Source organism: Aethalodelphis obliquidens, unplaced genomic scaffold (genome assembly GCF_003676395.1).
Source record: "Aethalodelphis obliquidens isolate GAN/ISIS:26980383/991018 unplaced genomic scaffold, ASM367639v1 scaffold57, whole genome shotgun sequence".
NCBI classification, from domain to species: domain Eukaryota; kingdom Metazoa; phylum Chordata; class Mammalia; order Artiodactyla; family Delphinidae; genus Aethalodelphis; species Aethalodelphis obliquidens.
Window position 1 is genome coordinate 1,171,289 of NW_020838001.1, and position 17,107 is coordinate 1,188,395.

General features: G+C 58.3%; 1 long non-coding RNA gene across 1 annotated transcript; it reads left to right on the top strand.

Moving 5' to 3' along the window:
* Positions 1 to 452: 452 nt before the first annotated feature.
* On the top strand, positions 453 to 4,878 carry LOC113609491 (uncharacterized). Its single transcript, XR_003428646.1, has 2 exons — positions 453 to 3,373; positions 3,455 to 4,878. It is a non-coding gene; the product is annotated as an uncharacterized LOC113609491 (long non-coding RNA).
* The last annotated feature ends 12,229 nt before the right edge of the window (positions 4,879 to 17,107 follow it).

The window sequence follows — 17,107 nt, forward strand, 5'->3', positions numbered from 1 at the left end:
GGACGCCCCTCCATCCCCCAGGTCGCCGCCGCACGGGCGCCGGCGCGCGCGTTCGCTGATTAATCCCTCCCAACCCCAAGAGACCCCGATCTCCGAGCTACAGGCTGGGAAACCGAGAGCCGAGCGGTGAAGTGTGTTCCCCAGGCCGCGCGACTACTCAGTTTCGAACTGACTCGGAATTGAAGCAGGGCGTGTAGGGCCGAGACCTTTGGGAGAGGACGTGGGAGGGAGGCAGTTTCCCGCACTACCCCTTCGGCAAGGCCACCTGTGGCCAGGTGGGGGCCGGGGCAGAGGCGCAGGAGTGGTCTAGACCCAGGTCCGGGCTGGGACGCCCACCTGGGAGCAGCCCCTGTGGTGGGCCCCCGGCGCCCGTGGGAGTTGGGAATGCGGCTTTGGGGACGTGCCCTGGGCGCATGGCGAGGCCAGCACCTTCCCCTGGGGAATCAATCCACTGTTTTCCGTCTGTTGCCTTTTCAGTAAAACGATCCTCTTTTGACGTCAGCGCTGATGTCAGGAGAAGGGGAGGCACCAGACACACTGCCCTCAACAGGGGGGCCTGTTTGAATCCTCCCAATATTCCTGCTGTGTGACCTTGAACACAGTGCTTAATTCCTCTGAGCCTCAGTTTCCTCATCGGTGAAAGAGGAGTGACGATGGGGCTTCCTTAAAGGGCTGTGGAAAACACTGAGTGAAATAAAACAGGGCCAGAGGTTGGCCCATGTAAGGGCTCCTAAGAGTTGCCAGGAAGTGACATATTAATAGCCGATCACAGTCACACTCCACAATGTTTCCTTTAAATCAATTTATTTTAAAAAGAAGCCTACAAAGGTCAACCGTGTGTGTGTGTGTGTGTGTGTGTGTGTGTGTGTGTGTATTTGAATCCTGAGATAAGTTGGGTAAGGGAGCAATGACCAGTGTGACCTTAGCCTGGTAAAGCCCGTGGAACCGCAAAGGAGATGCAAGAGGCTGGCCTCTTCCTGTGCGGGGGTGGGGAGTCAGAACTAGAGAAGGAGGCGCTGGGGCTTATGGGAGACTGTCCCGCTCACAGTTAATTGTGAGATGCTCTTCCTCAGTGCTGGGCTTTTGCCCACTCACATCTGGTGCTGGGAGTCCCTCGTGATGTCTGCAGGGCTCCCGGCCGCCTCCACGCCTCCACTCCTGGAAGCTGGGGCGATGTCCAGTTACTCCTAGAAGACTCGTCTCCGCTCCTGGCACTGCCCTTTAAGAGTAAAAAACCAGCAACTGTTGTTCCTGGATGGAGAAGTTCCCTCCAAGAGGATGAGGGACTGCGGGGGAGTCGGCCGTTCTGCCTGGCAGAGGAGGCTGCTGGGAGTGGACAGGTGCCCGCTCCATGAAGATTTCCCCATGAGGACAGGGAACTGAGCTGCCCTGCAGACCTGGGCTCAGTGTGGAAACTGCTGGGAGCAGCGTTTCCCAGGAGAGCCGAATGGTGATGCTTTTTGTAGGTAGTGAGCTCCCCGTCACGGGAGGTGTGTGAGCAGAACTAGCCCACCTTCTGACGGTGATGCCGTGAAAGCATTTCCAATGGCAGAAGCAGGATCAGACTTGGGGTTTCCAAACTTCATTTTGGATTTTATTCCTTGAGACCATTATTTACACTTTTTCTTCCTCTGAACAATTTATGTATTTTATTAAAAGAGTGAGTTTAGTTTTAAAAAGGTGAATCTGTGTCATTACCATAGAGAGGTTACCATAAAAAATGGGTACAAGAGAAAGTGGTATTTGACGTTAGCCAAGTACTGCTGCCTGAGAAGGGCCCCTGAGCCTTAGATCTGCTCTGACGTTAGCCAAGTACTGCTGCCTGAGAAGGGCCCCTGAGCCTTAGACCTGCGCGTTCCTTGTGTGTAAAGGGACACTGGCGAGTGTCAGACAGGTGCTGGAGATGGACTGTCACTAACAAGACGTTTTCTTGGATGTGACCGGCACAGAGCAACGAGAGGGTGGAAGGAGCCAGCTCCCTCAGGCCATTGCGTCCATTACCCACAGGCCACAGAGGCCCTCACCCGCCCTGGGGGGAAACACTGGCCCCGAGGCCCCCGAGGAGCCCTGTCTTGCTGGACCGTGTCTGCACCAGGGATCCTCCCACAGGACTCGGCTACGGGCACAATTTGAAAGGTAAATCGGGGACACACATTTCAGGTGTGTTAATGCAAAACGCAGATCTCTGGTGCTCAAGGCGAACCCTGAGCTCAGGCACCTTGAGGGGCCCCGGGAACACCTGTGCGCCCTGGGACCACGTGCTGTGCAGCCCCGGATGCCAAGGGGTCCAAGATCTAGCTCAGACCCCCCCGGCCACCAGCACCGTGGGCTCAGGAGACTCTATCCTCGCCTTGCAGGAGCTAGGAGGCGTGGGAGGAGGCCCTAGAGGTCACCCGCAGAGCACAGCAGCCTTTGAGAACAAGGGTAGCCTGATAAAGTGTCCTGGAACATTCTGAACTCGCTAAGTTCTATCCCGGTGGGGCTTTGTCTGCAGAGGAAGTCATTAAAAGGGAAAGAAAGCACGAACCCAGGTCCCTCTGGCTCCCCTCTGCTGCCTGTCCTGGCAGCTCTAGGGGCTCAGAATAGGCGCTTCACACTTTTATGGTCAATCACGGTCCTCCGGCACAGTGTTTGGAGCCCCTCCGTCCAAGAACTGAAATGGAGGAGCTGGTGCGGACACACCCCCTCTCTCCACGGACTTCAGCTGGCTCTATGGACATCTTACTTTGGGGAAAGTGTGTCTCCTCCTGAGATCAGAAGAGAAGTGAAGAGAGAGAGAGACAAACTTTCTCCATGTCGTTGGAGACAGGAAGCTCCCCCGCTGCCACACGAGACTTGACACCCCAGTCTGGTGTCTGGCCTGGAAAAGGGACCATCAGACATGGTATCTGAAAACAACATAGCTTAGCGAGCGTGCTGTATTTGAAGAACACTTAAAATCCTATGTTCACTGCTATTTTGGTGAATTTTGCATATGTATCAGTTGAATCATTTGAAACTGCCCATGTTCTTCCTTTTTTGACTTCCCAAGATGTCCATTTCCACCTAATGACAACTGACACCACACCTCAGAAATGATGCAAACATGTTGCAACAAAGTAGGCTGATTTCACTGTTTCGCATGAGAAAGAGGATTTTGCTGAAGGTTAAGGAGGTCAGGCTTGGTTACAGACAGTGGCTGTGTGAGCTGTTGTGATCTGTCAGACGCTGTGGCCAGGTGAGGATGAGTATTCAGTGCGGTCCAGGTGTGGGCTGACAGCTGGCTTACCGAAGAAGAGAATCATGAGGTCAGAGTGGTCCCAGGAAGAGACTCAGCCCAGAGACGTCCAAACTTCCTGGAAGGCAGAGCTTCATGGGGGATTAAGCTTGTCAGGTGAGAGGAGGGCATGGGCCGCTGGGAGGGTCTTTGGTAGCAAGAGTCTATGTATGGTCAAACCGTTTTCTGTCCTCAAAGTTGTAATTCCACCCTAGGCGGGGAGAGCCCCTTTGCAGCAGAGCAGACGGCTCTGGACTCTGCACGGCTGCCTGCTGACCTTTCCCTGGGTCGCTTTATCAGCTTCCGGCACCTCTCACAGCGCTCAGTGCCGTGCTGGGGGTGCGCAGGCCCTCCACTCAAGCTGCCACCGTCGTGGCAGGATCTCTGTGCTCCAACAGCACTGCTTTGCTAACCTCTGATGTGAACTGAGATGTCGGCCTCGGGGGCCGGGACACCGTCCAGCTCGGTGCAAGCACCTGTTGGCTGGTCCAGGCAAATTGTGAAGGGCCGACTCGGGGCCACAAACCTCCCCCCTGCTCCTCACTCTTTGTGTCTCCCCGGCAAGGTGACTCGGAGTTTCAATTCCATCTTTGTCTTTTTTAGAGTATCTGCGGCCTTTGAAGGCAGCTGCTGGGGAATCGGATTCCCCTGCACAGGTCCCGGGCATTCTCCCAAAACGCTGGTGGACGCGGGAGGCTCTCCCTGGGGTTACAGATTCACAGATAAGCCACACGGAGCAACATGCGTTTACCGTCCAAAGGCTGCCCTTCTGGCGGCGGTGATGGGAGCGCTGGGCCAGGAGAACAGAGACCCTCATTCACAAGCACTTACTTGGGTCGGCTTATTCCGCCGGTGATAAATCAGGCGTCTGGACAGGCAGATGCCGGCGGTGTCAGGTTCTCTCTAGAAGCCACTGGAAATTGCTCAGAGAGCTTGGAGTTAGAGACTAGGTTTTGAGTAGAAAAAGATGGAGTCTGGACTTCCCCGCCCTCCCTTAGAGCCCTGAGCCCTAAGGACACCATCTGAGGACACCCCGGGGCACCCTAAGTTCCAGGAAAGGCAGACAGCAGAGTGAGGAGAAGCCCCCCTCCGTGCCGGGGGCTCCACGGCACAGGCGTTGCCGAAACTGCGGGCAGGGACGTGCCAGGCCCCCCGGCGCCCGCAGAGCCCAACACTGTCCAGACCCAGGGCCTCGGCTGCCCAGCATTTCCCTATAAAAATCATTTGAGTTTCATTGTGGACTCACTTGTGCGGTCCTTCTGCATCCGCTTCCATAAAGAAGCAAGTGTCTTTGCCAGGTGGAAGGCATGGGAACTGCCCAGGCCTGCCCAGTGCCCGCCCTGCCAGTATGAGGGTGGAGGTGGGCTCAGAAGGTCCACCCAGTGGAGACTTCACATTCCGGAAGGACCCCACTTCAGGGGAGTCGCTACAGTAGCTTCAAACACAGCTATGTATGCATCGCGGGGTCCATCATGGCAGAGAGACGCCCGCCAAGCCTCCCGCCTGTAATGCACAACGTTATTCGTCAATCCTGTAATTGCCACGTGACTAGGAAGATTGTATTGCATCGAGGGTGTTTTTGTGTTAAAGACAATGAACGCAGACCTTCAAATTATCAACAACTATTTGCCGCGCTGCTCGGGCCTTTCTTCGTGTTTTATTTGGGCGGGAATCTCAGCAAACCGTGCTACTGAGACCCTGCCCTTGGTCTCTTCACCCACAAGCTGCTACCTCCCCAGGAGCAAATGCCCTGCTACTCAGGACAACCAGCAGAAAAGAGCGTCAGACCGTGGAAGGGAGGGATAAACCCAGGCCGCCGAGAGTCAGGGGCCTCTGCTTCTCCAGTGGAGCCGGGGTGGACCGTCCTGCTCTCAGCCTCTGGACTCCCCTGGGCCCCTCCTGCCCCGTCCTTCCCTCGTTCATGTCCCCCACTGGCCTGGTGCTGGAGCTCACACCCCCCTGCCTGGCTCCTGGTTCCCTGCCCGGCCTGCCCCACCACCCCCCTAACCCTCACCCTAACCCTCAGCTTCCCAGTGATCTGCCTGCCATGTCCACTCCAGCCAGGACCTTCCTCTCGCCAAGGTACCCTGCAGGTCGTCCCCCACCCCCGTGCCTTGGCACTTACAGTGTTCTTGAAAGCTTCCTCCTTTGTTGACTATGCAAATCTCTACCCCGCCTCCTCCAGGAAGTCCTCCAGAACCACTTGTCCTCTCTTCCCTCTTCTTCACCCCTGGAAGCCAATGTATTGCTGGGCTCTGTAGTTCTGTAAAGAGGGCCCCAGTGTCCCCTCTGCTCAGGATGGCTTTATCAGAGTCCCAGAATTGTGACCTGGGCTGGCTCCTTCCTGCCGACCACACTCATTGAGTCACCAGGACTGGCCGAGCCAGGGCGGAGTGGCCTGAGCCCTTGACCCACCTTCCTCCCCAACCCAGGACCTTTTTGACCTCCAGAGGGGCAGCCACGGCCAGATATCCTGGTTGGCCCTGCTCCAACCTGCTGACAGGTGCCCAGGCCTGAGAGCCCCTCCCCTGGAAAAAAAGAGACAAATTCCCATCTGAGAAGCCGAGCTCCAGGGGCTGCAACGACAAGGCTGCAGCTGCTGCTGCCCTGGGGCAGTTCCCAGGGTGGGGTGGGGGTCTGGGAGTTTGCTGGGAGGCAGATGCCACCTCTGGGGGCGCTGCCACCCAGGTCCTGACAAGTGCATGTGTTGTGGCCTTGATACTGGTGTTGACATGGCTCTGGGGCAGCTGGAAAGGAGGGCCAAGTGTGGCTCCAGGCCGGCGGGGGCGGCAAGGCTGCAGGTGGGGCCGGGAGAGCCAGGCGGGCGCTGTGGCCGCAGGCAGGGGCGCTGCCAGCCCCGGTCGGGCGTGGTCTGACTCCTGGAGGGCCCGGGGTTTGCGAGGAGACAGAGCCGCTGCGTCTGGACGAGAGATGGGGCTGGTCAGGCCTGCAGCCGGGAGAAGCTCCTCGGCCCGGGCTGACCCTCCTGGGGACCAGCTGAGACTCTGGGGCTTTGCCTGAGGTGTGTGGGTCCCCGACTGGCCCTCTCCAAGCCCCCGGGGCCTGGCCAAGGCCACTGGAAGGGCTACAGGGGATGTCAGGAGAGAGCACCCAGGGGCATAAAAGAGGGGTGCCTCCTGGTCCCCGAGATTCCTTCCGGGGAGGTGTCTGCTGTCTTTGGGGCCCGGGACCCCATCCAGCTTGTACCAGCTTGCTCTGACCTGAACAGGCCAGCCAGTGGGCGAGGCGGGTTCAGCGAGTTCTCAGGGAGGGCGAACGCCATCTACACCCACTTAGTGGTGAGGAAATCTTTCCAAAACTCTCCATGATCGTGCGGCCCGTGGCCAGCGCCCTGCAGAGGAGCTGGGCCCTCTCCCACTTGGGAGAACTCTCACTTTCTCATTCCAGGGGAGAAACGCGATTTTCTGGCTCACCGAGAGGCCTGAATGTTCTATTAAACCCCAGGAACACGCAGACCCAGAGGGGATTTGAAGAGCCGGCTCAATTTCCGGGTCCCAGATGCCTTGATCACCACAGGAAGTGGGGTGGCTGGTGGCTCTGCGGGGCCCGAGGGTGCCCGTGTGTGCAGGCCCCGCGAGGCGCCTCTGGGGCTCTGCGCGGCCTGCAAGGCACCCCCGCGACCCGCCCGTCTTCCCGCCCCGTGGCTCCTCCCTCCCCCGGCCTGGGGCCAGGCCTGGGATGCCCTCTGCAGCCACACCTCTCATTTCTGCGGGAAATGCTTCCCACAGACCTTTCCAGACGCCCCTGGCTGGGCCAGCAGCCCCCCTGAGGTCACCTCTGAACCTGGGCACCTTGGTGACCGTGGCCGGGTCCCTCCCCACGTCCTCCTCCTGTGCAAACCCCACCCCATGCTGCGCCTGCTGCCCTGGGCTCCATCCAGCCCCGAAGCCCCCGACAGGCCCCGCCCGTCATCTGCCACCCCCAAACCACTCCCGTGCTTTCCCCTGGAAGCCCCCCTCCAGCGGCACCGCCTGGGAACTCATCCCCCCGCCCTCCAAGGCCTCACCAGCCTGGCGTCCTTTGTCACTGCCTCTCTGTGCCCTCGGCCTCAGAGCGGGCGCTGCCGTGGCTCAGGCCAGCTTCTTTCCTCTGTCCATGTGCCCCAAACCCGTGTTCCCACCAGGCGTCCTCCCACTTCTCCCTGTGGAGGCCTGTGGTCCTGCGAGGTGTCCACATGGGTCTCTCCAGTGGTCCCCCAGATGCGGTCATGGCCCAGGACCCCCCCCTCTGCCCACACCCAGGCTTCGTTCACTCTTCCTGTTCCCCATTCTGCACCTGGCCCATCACCTCTGCTTGCTGCTGTCCGCATGGGTCCCCTGGCCAGACCTGTGTGCCTTTGTGCAGTGCTTGCATCCGGGATTCTAGCTCAGGGACTGTGCTGGCCACCAGTGCAGACAGGCCCCTGCATTTCACTAAGAATATCGACCAGCCTCTCTTCTGCCCACTGTCTGCACCCCACACATTGTCCCAGCCCTGCCCTCCCCAGTGTCCAACTGCCAGGGCTCCCCAGAGACCCCAGAGCCCTGGGCCAGGACATCCCACAGCCCTCATCAGGCTACTTCCATTTGCTCCCTCCCCGGCCCTGCTGATCTGCCCCCGCCAGGCTTTATTCTCCCCTTGGCTCTCTGCATGTCTCTCTGTCTCTATCCCTCTGTTTGTCTCGTTCTCTGCCTCCTGTTTGTCCCAGGCATCTTATTTATTGCAAGATCGACATTATAACAACGTTAATGGATATTTTTAAAGGAGAACCGTTCGCTCGTGGTTCCACACGTGCACAGCGGCTGCGTTCCTGTGTCCACGTTCTCTCCAGTCCTGGCTGGTGACGGCCACTTTCGCATCACACAGCTTGAGAGATACCCTCTCCTAACACTGTGTCCACATTTACCCACTGCTCCATCCCTGTCACCAGTGTGGTCCCGTCCTCATGCTGATGGCCATGGCCTGGCATGGACACGGGGCTGGGGCCCTTTTCCCGGCTTGGCCGCCATGGGGGCCACTTGTGCTCTGTGTTTTTCTTTGTTCCTCGTCTCGGGAACGTCTCTGAGGTCCCTGAGGAGCTGGCACAGGTGACTCCAGAGAGGACTGGTGGCTGTGGTTACCTGCCTCCACTTTGGGGGGAATCACCTGGCAGAGCTGCTAAAACACAGACTGCACGTAACCCCACCAAGCTCGTGCAGACAGCCCAGTGCCCGTCGGCAGGGGAGCAGAGGGTGCGTGATGGGAGAGCAAGGTCCTTGCTACTGGAGGACATCCGTGCTGCGCTGATGCCTCAGAGCGAGGTACCCGGGAGCTGCACCCCTGCGGCCTGGCACCTGTCTTAGCAAAAGGTGGGGAGGGCACCCACTGTCCACCCTGGGGGGTGTGGGTGGGGGTGCTGACTTCCTAGACACCCCAACCTGGTCCACTGGGGGTGCAGGCCTGGTTCCTCAGTGGGCTCCAGGCACCCCCAGCCCAGCGCACGGGAAGCAGCGAGGGAAGGGACCTTGGTGGCGAGCCGGGCCCAGGACAGCACATTCTCGAGGCCAGAGCTATTTCCCCACTGCAGCACCGGCTTCCTGGGTGGCCTTCTCACCCAGCAGTTACCACTCAGCACCTCCCACTCACGCCTGTCCCGAGCCGGTCCAGCGGTGGGCGCTGGGCACCTCCCAGCACAGTTCCCAGTCCACACACCACCCACCGAGGGAGGGGGCTGGGCTCCCACCTTCGAGCCTTTGGTCCTCAAACCTGCAGCTCCTCTCCCCCTCCTCCCTCCTCCCTCCTCCCTCCCTCGCCCAGCGGTGTCACCGTCCAGCACATCATTAGGCTCTGCCCCAGGTGTGACCTTGCCCCTTTGCTTCCCCCTTTCCCACCCCTACCTTGTTCCTGTTCCGGCCTCTGCATCTCCTACAGCCAGTACGCGTTCTGCCGTCTCTCCGGCTGCGATCCAGGCTCCATTTGTGCCCCTTTAAATCCCCTTCCAGAATCCCAGGCCTGGAACCTGCAGAGAAGGTGCCCCCAGCCCACTCTGCCCCCTGTGGGGGACCCTTACTGCTTTTGGGTGGGTGGCGGTGCAACTCCCAGGAGAGGGGGCTGCCCCGGCAGCCTGGCAGCCCAGACCAAGTAACCCAGAGAATGGTTTTGGGGAGGAGATCAAGCTGATGGGCTGGGAGCTGCAGCTTTCAGGGTCAGAGACCAGAAAGGCTGGCTGCCTGACCCCAGGTGTGCTGGGCCCAGGCTGGACACCCTCCTGGGCTCAGCCATTCATGGGGAAGGTCCCTTCTCCAGGCTGCTCCCCATGCACTGGGCTGGGGGTGCCTGGCCCCACTGAGGACCCAGCCCTGAGGAGGACCCACCCCTCCCTGGCCAAGCCATTCTCTTTCCCTGGAAGCCCCCTCTGCGGCCCGCACCAGCCTTGCACCTCCTCAGAGTTGTAGCTGCTCTGATTCAGTCTTTGTTTCCTGCTCTCATCCTTTCCGTGTTTGCAAGTGACTTGGGAGCCCGGCTCCTGCTGGGGCTGGGGCCACTGGGGGAGGCCAGGGGTAGCTAGGACCTCAATTTCCAGGGAATTTATGTCAGCATTTCTCAAGAGCACACCCACCCCATCCTCTACCCGCTGGGGGCTTTTCAAAAAGTCCGCCTGCATGCATTGCTGACGGGAATGTAAAATGCTGCAGCCGCTGTGGAAAACAGTCTGGCAATTCTGAAAAAAAAAACACCCTAAAAACGGAATTACGGTGTGATCCTGCAATTCTACCTCTAGGTATATTATCCCCAAGAGAACTGAAAGCAGGGACTTGAAAAGATGTTTGCACACCCATGTTCAAAGCAGCATTATTAACAACTGCCAAGAGCTGGAAGCAAACTAAGTGCCCGTCGATGGGTGAAGGATAAACAAAACGTGCCTGTCCGCACAATGGAATAGAATTCAGGCTTCAGGAGCCCGTGGGGGGCAGTTGTGCTGGGTGGGGCTCCAGATGGCAGGCTCCACGCTTGGCTGAGCGAGGTGGGGGCTGCCCAGCCTGCTTAACTCAACCGCGAGTGACAAGTGACTCATAGCCGGTTGGCTCAGGTCAGGGAAGTGGAAAAATCCTGAGTGTTTAATAAATATTTTCCTCATCACCTTCATTAATTATGTCTCTACATGGCCTGGGGGTGTTAATTTCCTTCTTTCCGGGCCTCGCTCACAGTGACAGAAGCACTGTCTGGGGATGTCCTTGCCTCCTGGGTTCCACTTGTAGGGAGATTCTCCCTTGCTTTGTAGGCAAACTATGGTGATGACAATGGTGGTGATGGTGATGATGATGGTGATGATGATGATGGTGGTGGTGGTGATGATGGTGATGGTGATGATGGTGGTGATGATGGTGATGGTGGTGGTGATGGTGATGACAGTGATGTATGGAGGTCCTCCTACGTCAGCGCTCCTCCTAGCACATGATAAAGAGCTTGGACTTTATCTGGAGAATGATGGTGAGCCATTGAGATGTTTTCACTGCTTTGGGACATGATTCTAAGTGTGTTCTTGGGGGATGTCACAGTATGGAGTCAGATTCCATAGTGGGTGCAGGGGACCAGAAGGAGCACAAGGAGTCAGGCAAGAGGTGAGGGGGACAGGAGGAGTGACGAGAAGGCAGCAGGTTCAAGACATGTATTGGAGGTAGAGCCCAGGACTAGCTCTTAGAGCAGATGTGACGGGTAAGGGAGAGAATCACCCATGAGATGTGGAGGTGGGGAGAGCAGATCTGGACCAAAGTTTCTGAATTCAGCTGCTCAGAGATGCCTGCTGGACACCCAGGATCAGCAGCTGGACACACTGCTCTGGGTTTCAGGGACAGTCAGGCCTGGATGCAAGAAATGGGACTTCATCTGCGGAAATTAGGCGGTACTTATGTAGGGCTTGGGGCCCCCGGGGTGGAGGTTGGCAGGGAGGAGCCTGGGAAGGAGGCGCCAACAGAGGAGAGGGGCATGGAGAGGAGGAGGGGGCATCAGCTCCTCCCCCGTGACCCTGACAGCAGCACCCAAGAAGCCCATGTGAAGGCTGCTGACCTCTCCCCAGGTGTCCTTCTACCCGGAGATCCCTGCTCCCTGGTCTGAGGTCTCGGTGGGCCCCGAGTTATCTGGAGCAAGGAGGGGAGAGCACACAGCAAAGGCCAGGCTGCAGGGAGGAGGGCAGCCTGTTGCTCACTGAGTCACCTGTCACCCCATCCTCCCCTGGGCTCCTTGCCCTGGGCCCCTTGCCCTGGACTCAGGTCTGAGCAGCCCCCCAACCTCGGCACATCCCAGACTGGGCTCAGCTGCATCACTGTGCAAAGCCCTGGGGGCATGGGGCATGGGGACCAGGCCTGGGGGCAGCAAGGGTCCTGCCCGCAAAGCTCCGCCCACCTCCTGCAGGTGAGGTCGCGCTGGGGCCTGTGGTCGCTCCCATTTCACAGAGACCCACCTGTCTGCCTTCTGATTTCTGGGGTCTCCTTCCTGGATCGCCCAGGGCTGTGCCCTTCCTGCCCTTGGCACTGCTTTCCCGGGCCGGCCACACCCTTGGCAGGATGGGCCCAACAAGGAAATCGATCCTGGCAGCTGTCGTCCTGGCGCCGCGGGGGCAGGAAGGCGGCCACAGGGAGGGCTTTTCCGTGAGCTGCTTTGTTCTGTCTTAGTCGGAGCAACATTAAGTTACAAACCAAAGGGTGGAAAATGGTGGGAATTTCACTGTGCTTGGCAGCGGAGCGGACTTCTCATGAGGGTGACGGTCAAGGAAAGTGCTCTCGGGGCCCAGTTGCTGCCGCAGACGAGGCTCTCAGTCGCCACCCTGGTGATGCCCCGCTCTGCCTGCTGCGTGGGGCTGCGGGTTCCAGCCCTTACAGCGCTTTCTCGGCTTCTGTTCTACTTCACAGGGAGTTGCCTGGAAATGGGGAGATGTTTTATAATGAAAACCAAACTCATAAAATGGGGATTTGCATTTAAGTTTTCTTTGCCCTCATTTCTGGGGAGGAAAGCAAAGGTGGGGTGTCTCCACACAGGTGATTCTGGAAGCACGTGCCAGGGCTCCAGTGACCTGCGTAGACTCCATGGGATTCTATTCAGACCAATCTGTAACTGTCAGTGGTCAACAGGGACTCGGGGACATGGGGACGTGGGGACACAGTCTGTGTCATCCCCACTTGTCCCTGGCAGGCACTCGAGGGTGGAGACAGCGTGGCCCCTCTGGGAGCAAGAGGATGTGATGCCCGCTTCCTCTATCTGGATGAAGGCCTCGCTCTGTCCCTTCATGCAATTTCCGGTTTTATCTGGTCTTTCTGGTGAAACTGGCAGAAGTGTGGTTTGGATGGGCATTTCCCTCTTCTTTGTCCCCCCCTTTTTTTTGATAGTGCCATATTTAGATAATAATAAAGAACTCCCCTTAAAGATATCCAAATAGAGAACTGCAGAAGTTGCTTAGTAGAGGGGGCTCTGTTAGCGGCACTTCTGGGGCTGAGCCCGGTTCAGAGGCGCAGCAGTCAGCAGACTGGCCCCCAGAGGGGCCAGTGCAGGGGCCCAGGTTGTCAGGGGAGGAGGGGCAGGTGAGCCTCACACCTGCTGAGTCCTGAGGGCTCCCACCTGCTGAGTTCTGAGGGCTCCCACCTGAACCTCAGTTTCCATGGGGGCCTCCACCCCCAGTGCAGGGAGGTGGCCTCCTGCCACGTGCCCTGAGGCCAGAGAAGGACTTCCGGACAGAGTCGCGGCCTGACACTCCTTTTCGTTTGGGTCTAATCCAGGGGTCATCTCGGGGGAGCTGGCAGAGCTCAGGCACCCGGCCCCGCCATCTGCACTGTGACGGGGAGGAACCTGAGTCTGCGGACCCTCCCTCCTCCCCCAGATGCTCCCACCAAACGGGAACAGGGGCCAGGTACTTCCGTGGCCTCTCTCCCACCTTCGGCCCCGTCCTGAGCCTCCGCCCCCAGACCGATCTATACCCGTCAAGGCTGCTCACGTGAGGCCAGAGACTCACGTGATTTGAAAAGTGGGGGGCGGCCAGACCATCCCACCTCGACCCAACATGGCGGTCCCCAGGCTGCCTCCGCCACCCACCCTGCCCTGCCCCTTGTCCTGCTGAGTCACGTTCCGTTCCCGCTCAGGGAGGCTGTGGCTTCTGGTGGGTCAGAAATGTTTCTGGTTGAGCTGTCAGTGGCTGAACGTCCTTCCTGCCCCTTGAGAGGAAAGTTTCAGCTCTGGAAAATTACCAGGCCAGGAAGCTAGGGAGGTTTCTGCCCTGGGGCAGTTTGAGAGAGAAATTTCCCGGCTGGTCTCAGACTGCGAGGACAGACACGGACTCCTGGCAACCTTTATTAGAACCACTTTCCTGACCCTCTGGCAGCAGGAAAGCCATGTCCCAGACTGTCCTCGTGGACACAAGCTAGTTTGTGTCAGAGAAGCGGCTCCGCCGTTTGGAACAGGTGCAAACCCTAAGTTGTGAGTTCAGACACATGGACTCCTTCTGGAAAGCATGGCAAACCCCAGAGACTGCCTGAAATGATTCCTATGTGCGCAGGAGTCCGGGCCCTCCCCCACCCTCCCTGGGCAAACTCCTTATCAAAGCACCTAGAAGTCAGGTAAATATGGAAAGTGGGTTAAGTACCAGCTAAATCATTAGAGCAGAAAACATAATTGCCAACCAGCCTACTTAAGGCTGGAAGTCCTGGGGTGGGGGGCAGGTCTAGAGCCCACTGAGCTCCCCAACCTGCACAGGTGATGCCGTTCAGGTCTGTAGATGCCACTAATCTGAATATTTGTGTCACCCCTCTCCCTCCTCTCGGATCGAGGAGGGAACGTGACCCCCTCTGATCTCGCTCTGTCCCTGGTTGGGGCACCTGTCCCCCCTGTGTGGGTGTCACACCAGCACACATGGGTAAACCCCGTCAGTCCCAGGGAAGGTTCCTAAACGCTCCAGGGGAGAAGCCACTGGAAAGTTACACACAGCTCTGCTTGGGTCCGTCCGGGGCCACATAAAGCTTGACGGATGGAAACAGGGGCAAACCGGAGCAGCCGACCCTAACCCTAGGCACATTAAATGTCCGCATGATGACATCAACCCTTCCGGGTTCCTCCGTGATCCTGTGTCCAAGAGGCCGGCACACAGGCTGCATCGTGGGCCTCAGTCTGTCCGTCTGTGCAGTGGGGGAGCCAGCAGGGCTGTAGGAGCTCCGGAGACAAGGCCACAAGCTGCCCAGAGCAGTGTGAGCATCGCTCGGGCCGGCCCTGGGGTGGCCGTCCCATCACGAGCCCATATTTCAGAAGCACGGATTAGACTGTCCCTTTCCTGCCTAAAGCATCCACGGCTCCCGGCACCCAGCTCCTCCCCAGGAGGTGGTGAGTCTCGGCTGCTGTGACAGATCACCAAGCCAGACTGGGAGCAGCACGCAGACAGCACCTTGCAGCTCTGGGGCCAGAGTCTTGGGTCCCCCGGGTGCGGTGTCTGTGGGATGGAGCTCCTGGAGGCTTTCTCTTCCGTTCCAGCCCTCAGAGGCGCCACGCCCCGTGGCTCATGGCCCTTTCCTCGCATCACCCCAACCTCTGCTTCCATCGCTGCGTCTCCTCTGGCTCTGACCCTCCGGCCTCCCTCCTCTTGGGACGCTGGAGACCAGTGGGCCACCCAGACCACCAGGCTCATCTTCCATCTCACGGTTCATACCCCTTTGCCAGGTAAGGTAACATATTCGCAGATTCGGGGGTTAGGACGCGGTGCTGTTGGGGCCAAGAGGCACCCTCCCTCCACTGGTCACCTTGCTGTCCTTCCTCCCTCTTTGTGCCTGCTCCCAGGGGCTTTCAAGCCCTCAGCCTGGCCATCCTTCTCACTCTGGGGTCTCGGCTGGTGTCTCTTCTTTCTGCCAGGGTGGGGCTGGCCCCCCAGGGTCACCCTGCTAGTGCCTGGTCCCTGTGGTTTTTCTGCTGTCGGTGCTGTGCTGGCAGGGGACGCGTCTGCTACCGTCCCACCTTGTTTGTCCCTCGGAACACCGATAATGTCATCTCACAGCTGCTCAGCCAGGTGGGCTGCCTGAAGGTGGGGGCTGGAGACACTGTCTCTGAAACTCAGTCCCACGCAGCAGCCATGGAGAATTTTATTCTGATTTTAAGTTAAATTTAAAAATTTAAACTGATACCCATGCAGTTTCTGAAAACTTATGTTTGAAACAACTTAAGTAAATGAGTGTCCTTTTCTGACCATAAATTTTATGAAATTCAAGTATAAGCAACGATTTCTGATAAAGATTTAGGTTCTGAATTTAGATGTGCTGTAAACTTAAAACATACATGGGGTTTTGAAGACTCACCAGAAAAAAGGGAAAGTAGAATATCTCATTAATAATTCCTTATGTTGATTGTATGTTGAAGTGATAATTTGGGGGCTATTTAGGGTTAAATTAAAAGATATTAAAATTACTTTTACCTGGTTCATGGAAAATTACATATATGGCTCTATTATATTTTTACTGAACTGTGATGGTCTAGATGCACAAAAGTTTAAAAAACAAAACCTGAAAGTTTAATGCACCACCTAGTGGCAACTTTGAAAGGGCAGCTGGGGGCTGTGAGCATCTCTGCAGGGTGGTGGGAATGTGTGTGTGTGTGTGTGTGTGTGTGTGTGTGTGTGTGTGTGTGTGTCTATGTGTGTCTGTGTCTCTGTGTGTGTGTCTGTGCATGTGCATGTGTGTGTCTGTTGGTCTGTGTGTGTCTCCGTGTGTGTGCCTGTATGTGTCAGTGTTTCTATATGTCTATGTCTGTGTCTCTGTGTGTCTGTGTCTATGTGTGTCTCTGTGTGTATGCGTGTGTGTCTGTGTTTCTGTGTCTCTGTGCTTCTGTGTCTGTGTGTCTGTGTCTCTGTGTGTCTGTGTGGCGCAGGGCACAGTGCTGGCCACACAAGGATGTGAAGCCCGTGGTCTCTGCCTCCAGCGGGCCAGTCTGGGCCACAGTCCCCAGCACAGTGGGCAGAGTGGACGCCCCACTGACCCCTCCTTTGCTGGGGGTAGCCCAGCTCAGTGGCTGGAGCCCAGGGGAGAGGTTGCTCTCCATCCAGAAACAGGACTCCTGGGAGGGAGGTCCAGGCTGGAAGCTTCCTCTTCTGAGAGCCGCACAGCTGGATCACACAGAGGTTCCTGGGGCCTGAGGGGCGTCCCAGCCCCCAGCCCCTGCGTGTCGGGGAGGCAGGTCCCTGGGCAGAGGGTGGTTGTCAGGAAGGCAAACCTGGGTGACAGGTGGTTCCCCTGCGAGGTGGCAGGCCTCGCATGGGGTGTTTCCAGGGAGGGGCTGGGCTTCGCTGGTTGCTAGCTGCTCTCGAGCTGTGGTCTCGTCACCCTCCCATCAAGGCCACTTCCTGGGGCTCTGCGGTCCCAGGATTGCTCAGCTCCTGCTCCCCCGCCCCCCGCCCCCGTGCTCAGGAAGTGGAGGTCGCATGGCGGGCACTTGCCATGGCAGCCACGTGGAGGCGTTGGCAAGTCGGAACTCTGTCTTTGGGAAACTCTCCCGTCTCCCGCAGGACCACGAGTTCCCCGGGCGGGCCTGGGGCAGGTGTTGGTGGGGAGCTGACCTGAGCCCGGGCTGGGAAGGGGGCCACCAACCCCTCGGGCTCCCAGCTGGCTCCGGGCTGGACACCAGGCCGGGGGAGGGGTCTGGCAGCCCTGGCCGTGAGGGGGGTGAGGGTGGGATGGGGAGGGGGCGCGGTGGCCTGACCCATCGGGCTCCAGCTGGGAGTCTGTGTAGCCCAGGCCCTGTTTTCTCAGTGTCCGCGCCAGGGCTGGTGGCAAAGCCAGCCTAAGGCAAGAAGCGGGGGACCTTGGTGGCGAGCGGGCTGGGGCCGCGGGCCCCCCCTAGAGCCGGGCCACG